Raw genomic sequence first — 22,982 nt, forward strand, 5'->3', positions numbered from 1 at the left:
TGCCTGGATCTTTCTGCATAATTCAGTCAGTAGCCAATCAACTGAGCATACAATCCATTTCCTATGCATGAACAGTCTCATCACTAGTACTCCCATCAGTAGTATCATGTATGCCCTTGAGGCTTTGTGTTTCAGAAAACCAATGAATAGGCACCCCTAGCTCCCAGGAAGTGCAGGAGGAAACATTCATCTCAAAGGAAGCAGCAATCAAATCTACTGGGGTCCACAGGTTAACAACAATGGGCTGAGCAGAATGGGTGGGTTTAACGTTCCGTTGTCAGTTCATATTGACTGAGGACAGGAGTCATTTATGGCTCAGATCTGGATTTTTCAGCACTTTGAGAGGGAAGGGAACACAACCGCATAAAAGAAATCCATTTTTTTACACAGGCACATAGATCATCCCATTCTTTTTCCAGTGAGTTCTTTCACACAATTTGATTTTTACACATCTCATCAACTAGGGGAGAAAATGATGGCAAATGATGTTACTAAGACTTATCACTGGATTCCAACACATTAGAAATAATGAGGTGCCCCTAAAGAGAGGAGCGTTGAGGACAAGTTAGACACGCATATGATGGTAGACTAATGGGACTAAATTATGCTCATTTGGATGACACCACTTTGCAGACATTGACATACACAGTCTCATCTGGTAATTCTATGATGTAATGTCTATGTCACCGATGAGGAAATGGATACCACAGGGATTAGAGGACTTGCCTAAGAGATACAGCAGGAGCAGGAGTCCCATTTCACCGACCTACTGGTTCTGTGAGTGCTAGACTGCTTCATAAATGGATTTAATCAGTGTTTTTCAGAGGGTTCAGTGGAACTCTACCTCTAAGGGATGTTCTCTGGGATGACAAACCATAGCTGCCTGAGAATAAGAACTTGGTACATAATATCTGGATCATAGCTGATTCTTGCTAATGTTTGTTGAACTAGCCAAACCTTGAGTGTGAATTGAGTAACAGAATTAGTGTTACACTCAAGGCTCCTGATTATCAACCCCAGAATCTACCCATTTCTAGATTACACTGACTTCCTTTACACTGATTTCCTATGTCTCCCTCCCCCCTTCTTTTTCACCCTTCCTTCCAAGTTCCTCCCTCTCTCCCTTCCACAAATATTAATTAAATGGCCATGACATGTTGGGTAGTTGGCTATGTGCTATAAATAAGATAATGAGCAAAAAACAGAGATCTAGCTCTTGTGGAACTTAGACTTTTGTGAGGGAGAGATACATTATTTATACAAGAAAAATGGGTCATGGACCTTCAATAGTGGGTTAAGACAGACTGGGAGGGAGAATCACGTTCAGGTTTCACTGAAGAAGTAACAAATGAGGTACTATCTGAGAAATGAGCAGGAGTTATCTTATGAATCTTGGAATGATGGGGAGGACCAATTTTTTAAAAAGGGAACAGCATATGTACAGGTTCTGTGGCTACAGTGAAGCGTGACACATTTGAGAAACTGAAGGAAAGCCAGTGTGGTTAGAGAGCAAAGAAGGAAGATGAAACACACTCGATAGTCTATGTGGGGGCCTGTGGGCTGTGATAAGGTTATGTTTTTTAAAAAATAGGAGATGACTTGATTGGATTTGAATATCAAAAACATGACTCTATATAAGGAAAGTCTCTGTACTTTCTGCACAATTTTTTTTTATAAATCTAAAACTTCTCTAAAGAATAAACTTTATTAAAAATTATCACTCTGGCTACAGTGTATGGGATAAAACAGAGTGAGGGGAAGAGTAGAGTCTGTACATGAGCTAGGAGAATATACTACAGATCTCTGGGACAAAGATGACCAGACACAGAGCCCAAGTTCCCTCCAACATGAGGAGGTTAAGGAGACAAGGAGGAAGAAGCAGTGGTGACTGAGAAGACATGGGCAGTGAAGTAGGAAGAAAACCAGGAAAGTGTGGTGTCCTTGAAGCCAAGTGAAGAATGTGTGTCAAGAAAGAGGCAGTGGGGACTTCCCTGGTGGTGCAGTGGTTAAGAATCCGCCTGCCAGTGCAGGGGACACAGGTTCCATCCCTGGTCCGGGAAGATCCCACATGCCGTGGAGCAACTAAGCCTGTGTGCCACAACTACTGAGCCTGCACTCTAGAGCCCTCGAGCCACAACTACTGAAGCCTGCATGCCTAGAGCCCGTGCTCCGCAACAAGAGAAGCCACCACAATGAGAAGCCCACGCACTGCAATGAAGAGTAGCCCCTGCTCGACACAGCTAGAGAAAGCCCACATGCAGCAACGAAGACCCAATGCAACCAAAAATAAATAAATAAATAAATAAATAAATTTTTTAAAAAAAGAAAGAAAGAGGCAGTGATGGACTGTGTCAAATGGCCTTATTGGCAATTATTATTATGAAAGCTGAAACGTAATTGTTGCATTTGGGAAAATTAGAGGCCATTGATGACAATAATAAGAAAAAGTCAGGTGGAGTGTGGTGGGCGACAAACAGATTGAGCCAAAGAAAGGAACTGGAGAGAGTGTACTATAGAGCATAGAGTAGTTTTATTGCAAAAAGAAGCAAAACACAAAACACAGGTGATGGATAGTGGGAGGACAGTGGCCAAGAGATCATTTTTTTAAAATCAGAGGAATAATAGCATGTTGTATGCTCATATTTTTAAAACTTTAGTATACATGAGATTAATTTACTTTTTTTGCATAAAAATTCCAGTTCCCAGGCTACCCCTGTGAGCCTATGGGGATAATCCAATATAGAAAACAAAGCTACATAACCAGGTGGAAACAGCACAATCAGTAGATTATGGCTGGCTTCTGAAAAGGTGGGAGTGCCTGGAATTCCACGACAGATGCAAGACTGGATTTCGGGAGGAAAAGGGACCACTGCTCTGTTGAAATAGAGGGAAAGAGGACCAAATGGCAGATGTAAGCAGTTTTGTATATTTGGTATCAGGCAATTGAGGTAATTTCCATAAAATTAAGTTGGCAGTAAGGTTATCTGTGGGAAAGAAAGGCTGAACAAAAATTAAAAAACAAAATAAATCAACTGTTTAAATGAGAATTGATTTGCATCAGTTATATCCATATCGGAATGAGTTATCTTTCAATCAAAGAACACATTATGACAAATCACAGCCCCTACATTAGAGCCAAACAGCCCCCAAGCACAGATCTGTCATTATCTCCCCTGTGATTCCTGTAAGCAAGTGACACATCAGAAATAGTGAGTCATGAGAAAGACAGTGTGATTGGTGCTGGAGAAATGAACCCCACATCATGTCATGCCCCTGCACTAATCGTTTTCCAGAAGCCTTAATTGCCTGTCTTGATACTGTTTGCTCCTCCACACACGGAATGACAAGTTGGTAATTCACTACAGAAGGCCTGGGCAACTGGATGAGATCTATCAAGGGTTCCATTTGGCTTTTTCCCCCTGACTAGACACATGACAGTAGTATTTAAGGCATTAATGTACCACTTTTGGAAAGGAGTTTGTTCCCAAATAAAATTTAGCCTGGACTTAAAAAAAAAAAAGCCCAAAGACACTAACTACTAACAATGACACAAGACTAGATGTCTAATCTGTTTCCTTTAGGCAAAGTGATAAAAGCAAAGAAGAAGAACAACAAAAAAAACCTAGGAACAAAATTAAGGAGAATTTTAAATCCAAGGACAATTTGCAGGAAAGAGTAGAAATATTTGGTCTTTCTCTGGGCAGCCTCCATTTCTATTTCACATGTTTTTTAGTTAATCCTTTGGTTGGTTAATCACTCAGGCTTTCCAACATTTATGAAAGAACTGAGCGGAATTCTGGATTGTGGCTTGGTGTACATACAGCAAGGAAGGTGTACATACCTTCCTTGAAGAGTAGGATAGGGCTCAAGTAGTAAGTAGTAAACATGAGGAAGAGTTTGCCCCATAAAAAGAGAAGCCTCTGGAAGTACAGTGATGTCTCATCTTTTTTACTCTGTTTTGGTCTGAGTTGTGTTCTTCCAAAATACATATGTTGACAAAGTAACCCTTTGCACCTCAGAAGCTGACCCTATTTGGAAATAGGGTTTAAAAGAGGTATTTAAGTTAAAATGAGGTCATCAGGATAGGTCCTAATCCAATATTACTGGTGTCCTTATAGAGAGAAAAATTAGGACACAGACACACACGGAGGGAAGACCATGTGAAGACACAGGGAGAAGGCAGCAATCTACAAAGCAAAGAAAGAGCTCTCAGAAGAAACCAGTCTTGCTAACACCTTGATCTTGGACTTCTAGCCTCCAGACTGTGAAAAAATGAATTTCTCTTGTTTAAACCTCCCAGTCTGTGGTACTTTGTAATGGCAGCCCTAGCAGACTAATAAGCACTCTTTCTACTCGTACCTATTTCTTGTCACAGGCACACAAAAGTTTAGCTTAGAAATACTGCTGGTCACGTTAGAAGTTCATGGGAAAACCTTCGGTGTGGGACCAGCAGATCCTTAAACCAATGTCACTGCATGATGACAATCTAGTGACAGTCCTCTAAAGTTGGGGAGGCCTATTAGACCCAGAACTGGTTGATGCAATTTGAATGTACTAAGTTTGAATTTTGTTTTTCTACTCTAATATTTGAAATATAAGCATTTGATTAGCATTTATCTTGTTGTATTTTCACAAAATCAGCTGATTGCCTATGTGAGGGCAGCCTGGTGTCTGAATGCTACCAAGTTCCCTAAGAATCAGGGCTCTTCCGAGTTGGCCCTATAGAAGGAGCAGCCAAATGGCTGCCTCTCCAGGACTGTGTAGAACAGCAGGACACAGATGAATCACACTACATGTCCTTAGTACATCTCCCCTTCTTACTCCATTAGTACCCCTTTCTGGCTTCAGAACTTTCTCCGTGCTTCATCAATATTTAAAAAAAAAAAAAAAATTCTTAACACCATAGTCATCTAATCAAAATCCTGTAGTTTCTTTACATTCCAGTTGCAGATTCACTGCCTCTGGGAAGTCTTCCTTGATTACACCAGCCCACAATGACCTATGTCTTCCTAAATTTCCACTGCATCTATAATGCCATCTAAGACTGTCCAATATCCAGGCCAGTGCTTATTTATACATGGTACTATATGGACAATAGTTCCAAGTCTTGCTACTTTTCAGTAAGCCATTCTCTGGGCCAGGCAGAGTGCTGACTGCTCCTCATACCCTTATCTCCTTCCATCCTCACCACAGCCTTACAAGGGAGGTATTCTTACTTCACATTCACTAAGAGGACGCTGTGATTTAGCGAGACTAAGCAACTAGCTCCAGTGGCAGAGCTGGGATTTGATTCTAGTACTGTCTGACAGAGAGGTCTGATACCTCTCTCCTCTTCCTACACTGGTCTCCAGGGCGGGCTTCGTGGCTTTCCTTCCTCACCATCAATGCCTAGTTTTTTCCCCTTAGGCATCTCTCCTCCTAGGTCCTAGGTCTTTTTCTACTCTTGTATACCTAAAGCAAAGAGTTTTATAGTTAACAAAGTACTTAGCAAATCACCCAGAATAAATTGGGGTTTTATAAATCCTAGGTGGCTTTACCTCAAGTCGCCAGTTGTGTTTTTTTAAATAAATTTATTTATTTAATTTATTTATTTTTGGCTGCATTGGGTCTTCGTTCCTGTGCGCGGGCTTTCTCTAGTTGCAGTGAGCAGGGGCTACTCCTCGTTGCAGTGCACGGGCTTCTCATTGTGGTGGCTTCTCTTGTTGCAGAACACAGGCTCTAGGCACATGGGCTTCAGTAGTTGTGGCTCACAGGCTCTAGAGTGCAGGCTCAGTAGCTGTGGCACACGGGCTTAGTTGCTCCACAGCATGTAGGATCTTCCTGGACCAGGGCTTGAACCTGTGTCCCCTGCATTGGCAGGCGGATTCTTAACCACTGCGCCACCAGGGAAGTCCAAGTCGCCAGTTTTCTTAATTGGGGTGTAGGGATTTTAGCAGGTAGGACCATACATTTCTGCCAGATCAGGACCTCTCAGGACTTCAATTTGGGCCTTTCTAGGCCTGATGTCACAGGGCTGTGAAGATGGACAGTTCTCAAGAAAGGCAGCATTTGAAAAACAGACACAGGGCAAATGAACCCACAGATCAATAGACAAAGATAACAATTGTTTTAAAGTCAGGATGTCCAACAGGCCCAAGGATGCATTATTGGGTTGCAGATGGTCCTTGAGGTTTCACTTTTGGAAACATTCAGGACCAGTTCAGCTCAGTTTTATATTAAAAATGAAAAGGAAAAAAAAAAGAAAAACGAAAAAGGCTACCCTGGTTCCCTGAGAGTTAGCACAGGACTTGGTGACATGCTGGTTTCATCCTTGCTGCAAGCTTGTTTCCTACAACCTAACTACCAGCAGCTGCTCTGCAGCATTCTCACCCTCCTTCTTCTGATATATTGCGTTTCCTGTGAAGTATGCTTTCTCTTTCTCACTCCCATATCACTTTTAACCTATGGTTGTTCTCCTCACTGGCCGTTGCCTCATTCAGACACACCCTTTCCCTGGCTAAGATACAGCTCGAAGAAGCACTGCCACAGAAAAAGAACTGCCTGGAGAAATACTCTTTTCCTAGTAACAGCCACTGACATTTGTTTAGCACAGTACTGTCTGTTTTCTGAGCTTGATTGGATTGCAAAGCCCTTTTCAACTACTGGATGAAAAAGGTGACTGCAAACAGCCCATGAGTACATAATTAAAACCAGGCCACAGAGAACAATGAGGGGGAGGGGATCACATTTATTCCAGCAGATAACTTGTTAATAAACAGCTTCTATCATCAAAGTACTAAATGACACAATTGGTGTTAGTGGTCATGAAGGAGTGAAGGATGAGGCAATGCGGACTGCTTTTTTTTTTTTTTTTCTTAATAAATAGTTTTATTTTAAAATGATATGACACACTTGCTATTAACATATATGGCATCAAATGCCCTAATAAAAAGCCAAGAACCTTAATAACTGCCCTTTTAGAATATCAAAAACAAATAATCAACATCAAATTATTTTTCTTGTTTGGCAAGAACAGTAAAATTTAAAGCACAATGAGAACCATAAAACTAAAACTCTCAATACACTATATAGAATAACCTATCTTTACTTTCTTGTATGACATTTGTTTGGAGCCTGGCTAGGAAGCATGAAGATGGTAGTGGGAAAACAAGGCTGGCTCTTCCTGAAACACAGGAGAATTAATAAAGCAGAGGAAAACACTGTCTGCTACTCATATTTCCCTGAAATAAAATAATAATCATGGTAAAATGATTTCTAAATATGCCACACTTTTATGAGCCTAAAACTGAGAGGTTAAAAATGTAATTTAAACATCTGCAGGAAGCTGAATAACCAAAAAAAAATCCATATAATTATGGCATCTCATTCTGAGGTTGATTGCAAATTCTTCATTTATGACCTGTGAAAGACTTCTCTTGTCCTTAAAGTCAACATTAAGGCATGCCAAGTTTCCTATAAGAAAATTATTCTAATGATAGCTTTAAATATTACAGTTCTATAATTATAAAATATTCTCCTAGTAAATACATAGACTTGAGTGAAACATTTCGGACTGCTTTTTAAAGAGCGTAGAGTCTGTGAAGTTAATGAACTTCTCCAGTCTCTTAAGGCATTGAGACAAAGAGCTATGATCAAATTAAATAGCTCAGAGATGCAAGGCTCTTTTCATTTTGGCTAATCCAATACAATCATTCCCTGGATGATAAAACTGAGGTCTAGTCTATTCATTAATTCAACGAATGTGCATTGAGCATATACTACATGACAGTCACTCTGCTAGGTACTAGGGATGGAAGGTATCATTTCTGTTCTCAAGAGCATCAAATCTGATGGAGGAGGAAGAGAATACAGACAACACAAGAAATGCGAGTCTTGCGGAGAGAGGAAGGAAATGCAGGGTACGCTAACTTTTATTTTTAATTTTTTTTTTTTTGAAGTATAGTTGATTTACAATGTTGTGCCCATCTCTGCTGTACAGCGAAGTGACTCAGTTATACACATATAGACATTCTTTTTTATATTCTTTTCCATTATGGTTTATCACAGGATACTGACTATAGTTCCCTGTGCTATATATATTAGGACCTTGTTGTGTATCTATTCTAAATGTAATAGTTTGCATCTACCAACACCCAAACTCCCAGTCCATCCCTCTCCCTTCCCCCTCCCCCTTGGCAACCACAAGTCTGTTCTCTACGGAGTACACTAACTTTTAAATCCATAACCTCATTTCTTCATTTGTTGTCCTTATTTTTCTTAACTCTTGGATATTTGGCCTCTGTGGGATCTAGAAAATTAACCTATCCATATTCTCATTGGTATAAGGAAGCTGTAGCATGTGGTGGTTTTGTGGGCTCAGATGAGTGTGAAGCCTGGTTTTAGCATTTACTAGGAATGTGAATTTTATCACTGTTGACGAGTGAGGAGAATGGCATCTATCACAAGTGTATTCATATTAAATGAACTGTTGTATTTTAAATCTGACATTCATTAGTACAGGCCTCACACAGTTCAGTGAATGTTAGCTCTAAAAATTATGGAAGTGTTTCTCATACTGATGCTAAAGGAAAACTGGTGGGTTAGGAGTAGAAATATGTTCATAAATGAGTGGTGGGGGGAATAAACTACTCCTCTGAGAAAATAAGTTTGTTAGTTTTACGAGCAAACAAAGTATTGACATTTGGTGTGAGACACTTAGAGCTTTAAGACGCTAATGTACATTGTAAAAAGGAGAGTTTAGAAGAAACTTCAAGCTTACTTGATCTTGCAAGGGATGCTTCCATCTCAGAATACTTATGAATATCTCCCTGAACTTGTGTGAACTGAACAAAGTATGGGAAATGTTTCTCATGCTAGGCACACCCAATCTCCTATTAATGGTATTCATTGCTTTAAAAGTCACATCACAGATTTCAGCTCTGGTCAGATTCTAGAGTTCTAAATGAGCTAAGACAAAATTTAAAGTGAGAGTTTCAGTTTGGTCACTAAAACGTTTTAGATTCATCATGATTGGGGGAAAAAAAGAGATATTATTCAGAGATGGAGCTTCTAAATAAAAATGTTGGCAAACAGGTCCTGAGTCATGATGTTGAGGCAGTGGGTAATGCCATGGCCTGGGGAGACACTCTGTCTCAGAATTCTAATTTTGTCTCTGGTGGCACCAGTGGGGATTAATGATTTATAATAGTATCTTTAGACTCCTTTTCATAGGTTTGCTTTTTTTAATCTAGCACAAGGGTTGGCTAGCTATGGCACATGGGCCAAATCTGGCTTACTGTCTACTTTTTACATTTTTAAGTGATTGGAAAAAAATCAAAAGAAGAATAATATTTCTTGATATTTGAAAATTATATAAAACCCAGATTTCGGTATTCATTAATAAAGTTTTATTGGAACACAGCCATACCCACTTGTTTTATGCCACAACAGCAGAGTTCAGCAGTTGTAGCAGATACTTTATGGCCAGCAAAGCCTACAGTATTTGCTCTCTTGTTCTTTCTGGAAAATGTTTTCTGACCCCTGATCTAGGATATAGAATGAATGATAGAAATGAATATGAGTAGGTCAACATGTCTACAAATACTGTAAGAGAGCCCTTCTCATATGGACACTTCTCAAAAGTGGGATCTTATGATCGGTTTATAAATGCTCCAAATGTCTTTTGGTTGACATGGCAGTAGTCGGAATTTCAAGAGATTACAAACATTTTTAAATGCCCTTTGTGACATTTTAATAGCCTCTTTTAAATGTATATTTTAAGGCATTTTAAGTAGGAAGGGAATTTTGAAGTAAACATCTCAAATACCTTTTTTTATATAGAAGAATACAGAGTAGCTAAAGCATGCTGATTTTCAATGCATTTATTTAAGTCATGTTCAGAACTACTTGTGTATACAGAATTATGTTTTCATTCCATAACAATTCCTACTCACATTCTCTAAATGATTTGCACACATTAACTAAGCAAAGAAAAAAATACAAGCTTCACGGCTGGCTGCCTACAGACATAGGCAGACAAAAAAAGAGATTGTCCTAGTTGCCTTTGGGTAACAAATATAATTACATGGCTTTCAACTTACAGTACTAACACAAAAGGGAAAAATTAAGATAAAGAGTGTGCTGTAAAATTAAATGCCCTAGCAACATATTTAACCAGTGATCAAGAAAATGACCAACTTCTACACTAAAACACTATTAAAATATCCCCGAATTTTCCTATAAAGTGGATACCAAATTTAAATGACAGCGCATTAATTTATCCAATAACATTATTTGATCACCCTAGAAGGAGTTGCAAATACAGACTTGGATGATAAACTTTCATTGCTGATGTCACATAATTATCTCAAAAACTCAAAAATTGGCTACATGTTTTTCTTTCTCAGAGACACCCATGAATGTCTCTCAGATGGCCTCATATAGCACAGCTGCACTGACCATCTAAGTAGGTTCAAGTTTTGGTAAATTAAAAATTTTATAGCCACCAGAGCCATGAAATGTTCTCCAGAAAGTTTTTTTGTAAATGCATAAAATAGGTCTGTAGAGTTACATAATCATAGAACCAGCGGGGGAAAAAAACACAACTGAATCAGGGCAGTAAAAGTCAAAAACTGATTACTAGTACCACATAGTTACAAACAATAAAAAAAATTGTCATGTTTATGCACATATGTATATAGATGAAATAGATGATGTACAGGAACACAGAGACGAATAGCTAAATATAGAGATGGAGATAGAAAGATAGAGACTAATTATGTCTCTTGTCCCTAAATTTAAATTACAGTTCTAAAGCTGGAGTCCACAACTGGGTTTCAGGGAACCTCTGAAGCCCCCGTAAGTGTCTGCAATTTTGGTAGGTAAATGCATTTCTTTTTTTTTTTTTTTTTAGCGAAAAGATCCATAATGCATTAATTGGATTCTCTCGGCACCCATGTTTTCTAATTTTTCAATTACCCCTGAAAATCCTTCTGGAAAGTAGTTAGAATGGAAACATTTTTAATTAAAATTTACATAAGTAATATGTAATTGTCTAAGGATATTATTAATAATTAGTATATTCCTGGCTAAAGTTGGGATAAATGACACCTTCTCCTTTGTTGAAGGGTTTACTTTCATTTCCAGGCAGATGAAAATCACTTTAAATTACCTTTTAAAATTTCTCTTTTTTTCTTTGTTCCCATAGCTGCCTCTTCATCTCTCATCCCCTTTTTTTCCCTGTGTTCACCTCTTCTATTCTTTTTCTGGGGGAAGGAAGAGAAAAAGAAAACCTCCACTTTCTAGTTATTATTGATTTGGGACACTGGGCTGAGATGGGGCTTTGGGAGTCTGAAATATGGTAATTGCCCTTAAAACTCATAATGGGTCTCTGCTTGAATAATACCTGTGCAGGTCACTGGACTGATTCCCAATAAAGGAACAGTATTAGGTGTGCTTGTTGGTGGCTAGACAGTGGTGATAACTTGGCTAGTGTGCGGAGGAAGTTAGTGAAGAAGTGAGGCCAATTTCAGCAGTGTGAGTTCTGCCATGAAGAGAACTGAACTCCAGCGTGTAATAGTTTTCTGTAAGAAAAAAGTACAGGTGCAGATTCTTCCTTTCACATAGCTATTCACATATAAGAAAGTCCACTGCAGACAAGTGTGGTTTTCTCCCCACTTTTTCATGACAGTATAGTTGTGGCCTTATAACTCTAAGTGAACTTCTTTAGCCAGTGCATATCTTTATGATAGGCTTACACATATAAATAACTGCATGTAAATGAAAATGCCTATTCTCACTTCAAGTGCCCAAATTGCCATCCTTAATGGATGAGCTAAGAAGAGATACAAGTCTATCGACTTCAATTACTACTAATAAAAACTGTTCGCAAGTTCATATTTCAAAAACTAGGCTCCATCCTCTAATACTCTGATATCTCATATTTTAAGTCAGAATACATACATATATAAATAAAGTCAGTGATAAGTAATATATACATTTATATTTATATTTACACATGCATTTACTAGCTAGTGTTAGCTGTTTGACCTTGATCAAACTACTTTTCTGTGCCTCAGTTTCTTTACCTGGAAATGGATATAGTAATAGAGGTGAGGATTAAATAATAATGTAGTAAGGATTAAATTAAGTGATACATTTAAAAAGTCTGAAACATTGTCTGGGATACAGAAAGCTAGATACAGATAAAGCTATAAATACTCTAATGGATACGGTGATGCTCTGTCTAGATCCCAGAGGCCGGTATATTGGCTGATGGCTCATAGAGGCCGTCATGGAAACTGTTCTCCATTGCAACCTGGAGCTGCTTCACATGAGTTTACTTGTCTCACCTCCCCTCAGTCAATGACTAGACTAGCTGATGCCAGGAAACAAAGGCTTGGTCCCTCAGGTTAGAGCAACTCTAAGAAGCATCCAAGCTCCAGAGCTCCCCATAGCACCAGCTGAGACATTAACTGCAGTGGTGTTTTGGGCCAGCTTCTCCTTCTGTCTGATCCTGCTTTCCTCAGTTCCTTAGAGATGAAGTATCTCCAGAGAGCACTCCCCAGGAAATGTTCTAACATAACTCTCCATCAGAGTGTGTTTCCCTGGAATCCAATCTAAGATTATAGATAGATATAGATAGAAAGTCATTTTTCCATTATCCTGAAATTGCTAAGATCTGAATCTGAAGAGGAAAGTTACTCCCACTCTAAGTTTAAAAAAAAAAAATGAAGGTTGCGCCTGGCCGCTTCCCTATAGGGCTTATGGAGAAAACACATTTCAGAGAAGGAACCCAAATGCCATCCCTCTGCCCCTGACGATTACAAGAGGAAGACTAGAAAAGAGGAAGTGCCACTTGGATATAACAGTTCTCAAGATAAACACTATTTTTTGAGGAGAAAGAAGAAAATTCTCTGAACCATCAGAACAAGTCAGGTGAGCACAAGAGAGTTGCTCAGCAATTTTGAAGCTCGAACTGTCACCTAGCCCTTCTCCAAGTTGCAGACTCACATGATGTGTGAAACCACTGAACTGCTGGGTGTGAAGCTCATGCTTCATGGAGAAGGGGGCAAGACGGCAGGGTTGAGGGGGGCAGTGACAGTGAAACAGCCTGTCTATCCGCTACTTGGCAGACCAGGGTCCATGCGTTTCCAGGTAGCTGAATAAGCACAAAGCAAGCAGCTGGCCTTTGAGCCATTTTGTTGGTATCCCATCTACCAGGACCATGCCCAAGGTAGAGACTCCTATCACATGACATGCATTTCCAATTCTAGGGACATTATAAAATCTGCAAAGGCACCTCATGAGAGAGTCAGCATTTGAAGAGGTGTGTAATAACCAGTCAGTGTTAAGACGCTACACCCCAGCGGTAGCTTCTCTGCAGGAAGATCTCTACCTCCTTCCATCTTTCTCTTGGTATCATTACCAGAGAGGAAGGCAGAGGAGTAAGAAAGAGGATGTGAGGAGTTTCCCCCCACTTGAACCACTAGAGCAGCAGAAAGGTCTTTGCTGTACCATGAGGCGGAAAGATCCTACACAGGAGGGAATAAGCCTTCAACATAACCAAGTCGGGAGTAGTTACTGCCAACAATAAACCCATTTCATATGGTTGACTTTCCTCCATAAACCTGGTAAATATATACACTTCAATAAGTACTTGGCACCTTGCATTATACTGTACTAGGTGTTATGGATATAGTAATGAGAAGATAGACGTGGTTCTTAACTATATGAAGTACATACGTCCTCATCTCTTTTTACCTGTCTCTGTCTCTGAATCACTACTTCTTCTCCCTCTGGCAGGCTATTCTTCTAAGAAAGCTAAGACATCAGCATTCCATTAATTACTCTATTTTATTTTAACATCACAAGGGAAACATGCACAGAAAACATTTTGAGAAGCAAAGAAACCGACTGCATTTTCCCTCTTCGAGGACTATGCATTAAAGGTCTGCCAACATTTCTCCCTCAACCACATTTCCCCAAAGCTTAGTACTTGGCCATAAAAGCTCACTCCAGTCTAAAATTTGGCATGTCTGACAGCAAAGTCTGCAAATTTGCCAATTTGGATCACATCTCCTTTTTGAATAACAAGCAGATAAATAGGAAAAAATTGGAGTGAAATGCTATAAATCATGACATTATTCAGAGAGACAATTCCTTTCATGGGATAGTACTCTATAAGAAATTAACCCTAAATTATGGTAATTTTTTTTCAGATAGATTTTTACAAAAGCCTAAAATCTGCAGAGAAATGTTATACAAAACCAAATGTAATTAAGTACTATACAAAGACCTGAAACCGTCAATTCTATTGGAAAATTTTGAGTTTTCTTTCAAATTTACACATGATTATTACTTAATTTCATAGGACATTTCAGACTAAAGCAAAACCAAAAATGGAACAAAACAAAGTAGCATACATGGAAAAATTATAAAGATATATAGTTGCTAAAGATATATACATATAATGTGTATATAAATATACATTATATATTTTGTTATATATATATATACACACATACAAGTCTACACACTCATACACAAATGTGTGTGTATATATATAGTGCTAGGATATTTGGTAAAGAGCTTTCTGAAGGTATTTGCCATTTTTGCTAGAAATCATTATAGGCAGATATGATTAAAGAATTTAATCCTATTCATCGTTTTTCATTGATTATACCTTGGGTAGTTGGGCTTGAGGTATTTGTCCATAAAGACAGAATCGTGTTGCATATGTTAAGTATCATTTGCAGGATGAGATTTCAGAAGTTGTGATCGACAGAATTCCACAGAGAAAGTCAGTGTAGAATAAGTATGTGTTACAAGGATCTGCAGACAGGCAGTCCCGCAGAAGGTTCTATACAAGGCATTGACCACATTTCTCCAATCCTTCCTGTTTCCTGCATTTTCTGACAAGTGAAAACACTCTTGGACTTTCCAGATTCTCTATGTCAAACTATCACACAATTGGAATAATTAGAAAATATTATCTTGTCATTCTCATTTGCAAAGATAAATCGAGTGTCATGCTATCCCTAAGTAATCTTTTTTTTTTTTTAACATCTTTATTGGAGTATAATTGCTTTACAATGTTGTGTTGGTTTCTGCTGTATAACAAAGTGAATCAGCTATATGTATACATATATCCACATACCCCCTCCCTCTTGCGTCTCCCTCCCACCCTGCCTATCTCACCCCTCTAGGTGGTCACAAAGCACTGAGCTGATCCCCCTGTGAGATGGAACTGTTTCCCACTAGCTATCTATTTTACATTTAGTAGTGTATATAGGTCAGTGCTACTCTCTCACTTCATCCCAGCTTCCCCTTCCCCTTCCTGATGTCCTCAAGTGCATTCTCTATATCTGTGTCTTTATTCCTGCCCTGCCCCTAGGTTCATCAGAACCATTTTTTTTTTTTTTTAAGATTCCATATATATGCGTTAGCATACGGTATTTGTTTTTCTCTTTCTGACTTACTTCACTCTGTATGACAGACTCTAGGTCCATCCACCTCACTACAAATAACTCAATTTCGTTTATTTTTCTTGCCGAGTACTACTTCATTGTATATATATGCCACATCTCCTTTATCCATTCATCTGTCGATGGACACTTAGGCTGCTTCCATGTCCTGGCTAGTGCAAATAGTGCTGCAATGAACATTGTGGGACATGTATCTTTTTGAATTATGGTTTTCTCAGGGTATGAGCCCAGTAGTGGGATTGCTAGGTCGTATGGTAGTTCTATTTTTAGTTTTTTAAGGAACCTCCATACTATTTTCCATAGTGGCTGTATCAATTTACATTCCCACCAACAGTGCAAGAGGGTTCCCTTTTCTCCGCACCTTCTCCAGCATTTATTGTTTGTTGATTTTTTGATGATGGCCATTTTGACCAGTGTGAGGTGATACCTCATTGTAGTTTTGATTTGCATTTCTCTAATGATTAGTGATGTTGAGCATCCTTTCATGTGTTTGTTGGCAATCTATATATCCTCTTTGGAGAAGTGTCTATTTAAGTCTTCTGCCCATTTTTGGATTTGGTTGTTTTTTTTGTTTTTTTTTTCTGATATTGAGTAGCATGTGCTACTTGTATATTTTTAGATTAATTGTTTGTCAGCTGCTTTGTTTGCAAATATTTTCTCCCATTCTCAGGGTTGTCCTTTTGTCTTGTTTATGGTTTCCTTTGCTATGCAGAAGATTTTAAGTTTCATTGGGTCCAATATGTTTATTTTTGTTTTTATTTCCATTTCTCTAGGAGGTGGGTCAAAAGGATCTTGCTGTGATTTACGTCATAGAGTGTTCTGCCTATGGTTTCCTCTAAGAGTTTTATAGTATCTGGCCTTACATTTAGGTCTTTAATCCATTTTGAGTTTATTTTTGTGTATGGAGTTAGGGAGTGTTCTAATTTCACTCTTTTACATGTAGCTGTCCAGTTTTCCCAGCACCATTTATTGAAGAGACTGTCTTTTCTCTACTGTATATCTTTGCCTCCTTTATCAAAGATGAGGTGACCATATGTGCGTGGGTTTATCTCTGGGCTTTCTATCTTGTTCCATTGATCTATTTCTATTTTTGTGACAGTCCCATACTGTCTTGATTACTGCAGCTTTGTAGTATAGTCTGAAGTCAGGGAGCCTGATTCCTCCCGCTCCGTTTTTCTTTCTCAAGATTGCTTTGGCTATTTGGGGTCTTTTGTGTTTCCATACAAATTGTGAAATCTTTTGTTCTAGTTCTATGAAAAATGCCTGTGGTAGTTTGATAGGGATTGTGTTGAATCTGTAGATTGCTTTAGGTAGTATAGTCACTTTCACAATGTTGATTCTTCCAATCCAAGAGCATGGTATATCTCTCCATCTGTTTGTATCGTCTTTAATTTCTTTCATCAGTGTCTTATAGTTTTCTGCATACAGGTCTCCTTAAGTAGGTTTATTCCTAGATATTTTATTCTTTTTGTTGCAATGCTAAAAGGGAGTGTTTCCTTAATTTGTCTTTCAGATTTTCCATTGTTAGTGTATAGGAATGCAAGAGATTTCTGTGCATTAATTTTGTATCCTGCTACTTTACCAAATTCACTGATTAGCTCTAGTAGTTTTCTGGTAGCATCTTTAGGATTCTCTATGTATAGTATCATGTAATCTGCAAAGAGTGACAGTTTTACGTCTTGTTTTCTGATTTGGACCCTTTTATTTCTTTTTCTTTTCTGATTGTTGTGGCTAAAACTTCAAAATCTATGTTGAATAATAGCTGTGAGAGTGTGCAACCTTGTCTTGTTCCTGATATTAGAGGAAATAGTTTCAGTTTTTCACCACTGAGAATGATGTTTGCTGTGGGTTTGTCATATATGTCCTTTATTATGTTGAGGTAGGTTCCCACTATGCCTACTTTCTGTAAGTTTTTATCATAAATGGGTGTTGAATTTTGTCAAAAGCTTTTTCTGCATCTATTGAGATGATCATATGGTTTTTCTCCTTCAATTTGTTAATATGGTGTATCACATTGATTGATTTGAATATATTGAAGAATCCTTGCGTTCCTGGGATAAACCCCACTTAATCATGGTGTATGATCCTTTTAATGTGCTGTTGGATTCTGTTTGCTAGTATTTTGTTGAGGATTTTTGCATCTATGTTCATCAATGATATTGCCCTATAGTTTTCTTTTTTTGTGACATCTTTTCTGGCTTTGGTATCAGGGTGATGGTGGCCTCCTAGAATGAGTTTGGGAGTGTTCCTCCCTCTGCTATATATTGGATGAGTTTGAGAAGGATAGGTGTTAGCTCTTCTCTAAATGTTTGATAGAATTCGTTTGTGAAGCCATCTGGTCCTGGGCTTTTGTTTGTTGGAAGATTTTTAATGACAGCTCCAATTTCAGTGCTTATGATTGGTTGTATATATTTTCTATTTCTTCCTGGTTCCGTCTTGGAAGGTTGTGCTTTTCTAAGAATTTGTCCATTCTTCCACGTTGTCCATTTTATTGGCATATAGTTGCTTGTAGTAATCTCTCATGATCCTTTGTATTTCTGCAGTGTCAGTTGTTACTTCTCCACTTTCATTTCTAATTCTGTTGATTTGAGTCTTCTCCCTTTTTTTCTTGATGAGTCTGGCTAATGGTTTATCAATTTTGTTTATCTTCTCAAAGAATCAGCTTTTAGTTTTATTGATCTTTGCTATTGTTTCCTTCTTTTCTTTTTCATTTATTTCTGATCTGATATTTATGATTCCTTTCCTTTTGCTAACTTTGGATTTTTTTGTTCTTCTTTCTCTAATTGCTTTAGGTGCAAGGTTAGGTTGTTTATTTGAGATGTTTCTTGTTTCTTAAGGTAGGATTATATTGCTATAAACTCCCCTCTTAGAACTGCTTTTGCTGCATCCCATAGGTTTTGGGTCGTTGTGTTTTCATTGTCATTTTTTGCTAGGCGTTTTTTGATCTCCTCTTTGATTTCTTCAGTGATCTCTTGGTTATATAGTATTGTTTAGCCTCAGTGTGTTTGTATTTTTTACAGTTTTTTTTCCTGTAATTGATATCTAGTCTCATCGCGTTGTGGTCAGAAAAGATACTTGATACGATTTCAATTTTCTTAAATTTACCAAGGCTTGATTTGTGACCCAACATATGATCTATCCTGGAGAATGTTCCATGAGCACTTGAGAAGAAAGTGTATTCTGTTGTTTTTGGATGGAATGTCCTATAAATATCAATTAAATCCATCTTGTTTAATGTATCATTTAAAGCTTGTGTTTCCTTATTTATTTTCATTTTGGATGATCTGTCCATTGGTGAAAGTGGGGTGTTAAAGTCCCCTACTATGATTGTGCTACTGTCTATTTCCCCTTTTATGGATGTTAGCATTTGCCTTATGTATTGAGATGCTCCTATGTTGGGTGCATAAATATTTACAATTGTTATATCTTCTTCTTGGATTGATGCCTTGCCTTGATCATTATGTAGTGTCCTTCTTTGTGTCTTGTAATAGTCTTTATTTTAAAGTCTATTTTGTCTGATATGAGAATTGCTACTCCAGCTTTCTTTTGATTTCCATTTGCATGGAATATCTTTTTCCATCCCCTCACATTCAGTCTGTATGTGTCCCTAGGTCTGAAGCTGGTCTCTTGTAGACAGCATATATACAGGTCTTGTTTTTGTATCCATCAGCCAGTCTATGTCTTTTGGTTGGAGCACTTAATCCATTTACATTTAAGGTAATTATCAATATGTATGTTCCTATTACCATTTTCTAATTGTTTTGGGTTTGTTTTTATAGGTCTTTTCCTTCTCTTGTGTTTCCTGCCTAGAGAAGTTCCTTTAGCATTTGTTGTAAAGCTGGTTTGGTGGTGCTGAATTCTCTTAGCTTTTGCTTGTCTGTAAAGGTTTTAATTTCTCTGTCGAATCTGAATGAGATCCTTGCTGGGTAGAGTAATCTTGGTTGTAGGTTTTTCCCTTTCATCACTTTAAATATGTCCTGCCACTCCCTTCTGTCTTGCAGAGTTTTTGCTGAAAGATCAGCTGTTAACCTTATGGGGATTCCCTTGTATGTTATTTGTTGCTTTTCCCCTGCTGCTTTTAATAGTTTTTCTTTGTATTTAATGTTTCATAGTTTGAATATGTTTCTTGGCATGCTTCTCCTTGGATTTAACCTGTATGGGACTCTGCACGTCCTGGACTTGGTTGACTATTTCCTTTCCCACGTTAGGTAAGTTGTTTTTTAAAAAAATTATTTATTTATTTATTTATGGCTGTGTTGGGTCTTCATTTCTGTGAGAGGGCTTTCTCCAGTTGTGGCAAGTGGGGGCCACCCTTCATCGTGGTGCGCAGTCCTCTCATTATCGCGGCTTCTCTTGTTGCGGAGCACAGGGTCCAGATGCGCAGGCTTAGTAGTTGTGGCTCACGGGCCCAGTTTCTCCACGGCATGTGGGATCTTCCCAGACCAGGGCTTGAACCCGTGTCCCCTGCATTGGCAGGCAGATTCTCAACCACTCTGCCACCAGTGAAGCCCTAGGTAAGTTTTGAACTATAATCTCTTCAAATATTTTCTCAGACCCTTTCTTTTTCTCTTCTTCTTCTGGGACCCCTATAATTCGAATGTTGGTGCATTTAATGTTCTTCCAGAAGTCTCTGAGACTGTACTCAATTCTTTTCATTCTTTTTTCTTTATTCTGCTCTGTGGTAGTTATTTCCACTATTTTATCTTCCAAGTCACTTATTCATTCTTCTTCCTCAATTATTCTGCTATTGATTCCTTCTAGAGAATTTTTAATTTCATTTATTGTGTTCATCATTTTATGTTTGCTCTTTAGTTCTTCTAGGTCTTTGTTAAACATTTCTTGTATTTTCTCCATTCTATTTCCAAGATTTTGGATCATCTTTACTATCATTACTCTGAATTCTTTTTCAGGTAGACTGCCTATTTCCTCTTCATGTGTTTGGTCTGGTGGGTTTTTACCTCGCTCCTTCATCTGCTGCATATTTCTCTGTCTTCTCATTTTGTTTAACTTACTGTGTTTGGGGTCTCCTTTTTGCAGGCTGCAGGTTTGTAGTTCCCATTGTTTGGTGTCTGCCCCCAGTGGGTGAGGTTGTTTCAGTGGCTTGTGTAGGCTTCCTGGTGGAGGGGACTGTTGCCTGTGTTCTGGTGGGTAGGGCTGGATCTTGTCTTTATGGTGGGCAGGGCTGCCTCAGGTGGTGTGTTTTGGGGTGTCTGTGAACTTATTATGATTTTAGGCAGCCTCTCTGCTAATGGGTGGGGTTGTGTTCCTGTCTTGCTAGTCGTTTGGCATGGGGCATCCAGCACTGGAGCTTGCTGGCTGTTGGGTGGAGCTGGGTCTTAGCATTGAGATGGTGATCTCTGTGAGAGGTCTCGCTGATTGATATTACACGGGGCCGGGATGTCTCTGGTGGTCCAATGTCCTGAACTCGGCTCTCCCACTTCAGAGGCTCAGGCCTGACACCAGGCCAGAGCACCAAGACCCTGTCAGCCACATGGCTGGTGCTTCCGGAAGGATGAGTGTTTCTTTCTAGTTCTGCTGCACAACACGGGTTCACCCATGTATACAGGTGAAGCAGGGCCAGGAATGAAAAGTCCTATTTTCCATTGTGCTTAGTTTAGCTTCACTTGCTCACAGGGTGCTGCATGCAGATGCCTTGCCCCAGTCTTTCCGACCAGAGTTTCTGGTGCAAAAAGCCCTAAGTAATCTTGATTTTGCAAAAATTGGTTAAAATCATGTGATACCAATCCCCACATCCTCATACAAATACAGAAACATTTGCCTGGAAATTCCATCCTAATGTTAGGGACACACCAAAAACCCTGATGACTAAGATTCATGGCACAAACACTGGATTCTCAATGCAGCCATTGTGTTTTTCCAATTCTCTCTTTAAAGAAGCATTTGGCACAGTTCTCTTGTCACTCGATAAGATGATTCAGAATTATAAAACCTAATTTAGAAGCTACTACATATTGTATTAATGATTCAGAAAGCATCTTTTCAAATGAGCTATGGGCATAGTATTGATATGTTTATTTCCATAATTATTGCAGCCAACCTGAACTTCCTTGAGAAAAAAAAAAATCTTTTTGGAATGGCAGTCTTCAGATTCTACAGCACAAGGTCATAAACCCCTTAAGCTTTGCTCATTAAAAGCCATTATATCATATGCATTGCACTTGAAACACATACCCAAGAACTGCAACCTTGGAGGGGAGGTTTTGTGATTTCATGGGCTTGAAGACACAGCTCTTCTGAGAACAGTCTTGACAATATCTACCTACAGTATATCAGAACATCTTCCCCAAAAAGTGAAATCTCTACACATTTAGTAGACTGCATGGGAAAGTAGACCTTTAGTGTTATTGAAGATACAGAATCAAAGCTGTCAGTTTAATACCATGCTCATTTCAAAGCCCACAGGTCTAATGTCTGAGAATAAACAGTGAAAGAAATTTCCTCTACTGATACTTCAAAGACTTTGCAACATCTGGAATTTGGTTCCATATAGGGTATTCCACTAAGAAGTAAGTATAAAAAGATTTTAATAGAGCAAACAAGATTCAGGTTTCCTACAATATGTTCTCCCTGGGGGGAAACAACACAATGCATCCGACTAAGCTTTCTGCACTTCAGCTGCATTAATTAACATTTAGTCATGGATTCCATTGTGAGCCAGATGAACCCAGAGCTACAGCTGTTTTCATTGAGGGGAAAAAATATGCTTTCACATTTTAGATTCTTAGCACTTACAAATCTGGGGAAAATGTTTTATTGACTGCCTTTGTACTGGCATTGTTGATATGCATTACATATTAGTCACCCAAATAAATTCACACTCACCCTAGGCTGTGATTAAATCAATGTTAATATCACATTAACTGGGTCAGTCAGAGCCAAAGCCATGAAAACCACGTTTCTAACTCCCTTTTTCTTACACCAAGTGTTAAAGAAGGGCTAATGAACTGATCAAAGAAGTAGATCACAGCCTTGAAAAGAGTGTTGCTGGGTGAGTCAAAGACTTAAGTGGAGATCAGGTATTCTGAGAGGGGTGGATGCAGATGACTAAAAAAAATGAACAGATGTTGAAGAAATGTAACTGCAGGATCTGATGACTTGGCAGAGACATCCTCAATGCTACCAGCCAAACATGTGGAAGTGGTTGGTTGTGAATGAAGATGAGGTACAGAACTGCAATCCTTGGTCAGTCATCGAAGGAGGGTTTTTGTTTTGTTTTGTTTTTATAGCAAAGACTCCTTAAAGACACAGTTTTGTAAGAAAATATGACAGTGAATCAGCTGGACAAGGCATTCTACCTGGAACACCTGGTCAAATTTCATACCACAAGAGCACTGTAAAATCACCTTTGTCTCCAATAGTCCCTAACAAGTGCTGTGTCATGACTTCTGGTCAGCTCTGGAGTCTCATGGACAAATGGAAATCCAATAGTCACGTGGCCACGTGTAAGTGTGTACATGTGTTCATTCGTACCAGTGTACAAACCTGGAATCATTATCT

General features: G+C 38.7%; 1 protein-coding gene across 3 annotated transcripts in view; it reads right to left on the reverse strand.

The window, feature by feature from the left end:
* Positions 1 to 22,982, reverse strand: part of ARHGAP24 (Rho GTPase activating protein 24) — a 514,100-nt gene that overhangs the window by 256,002 nt on the left and 235,116 nt on the right. The window lies entirely within an intron of this gene.

The sequence above is a fragment of the Eschrichtius robustus genome, chromosome 4, assembly GCF_028021215.1.
Source record: "Eschrichtius robustus isolate mEscRob2 chromosome 4, mEscRob2.pri, whole genome shotgun sequence".
NCBI classification, from domain to species: domain Eukaryota; kingdom Metazoa; phylum Chordata; class Mammalia; order Artiodactyla; family Eschrichtiidae; genus Eschrichtius; species Eschrichtius robustus.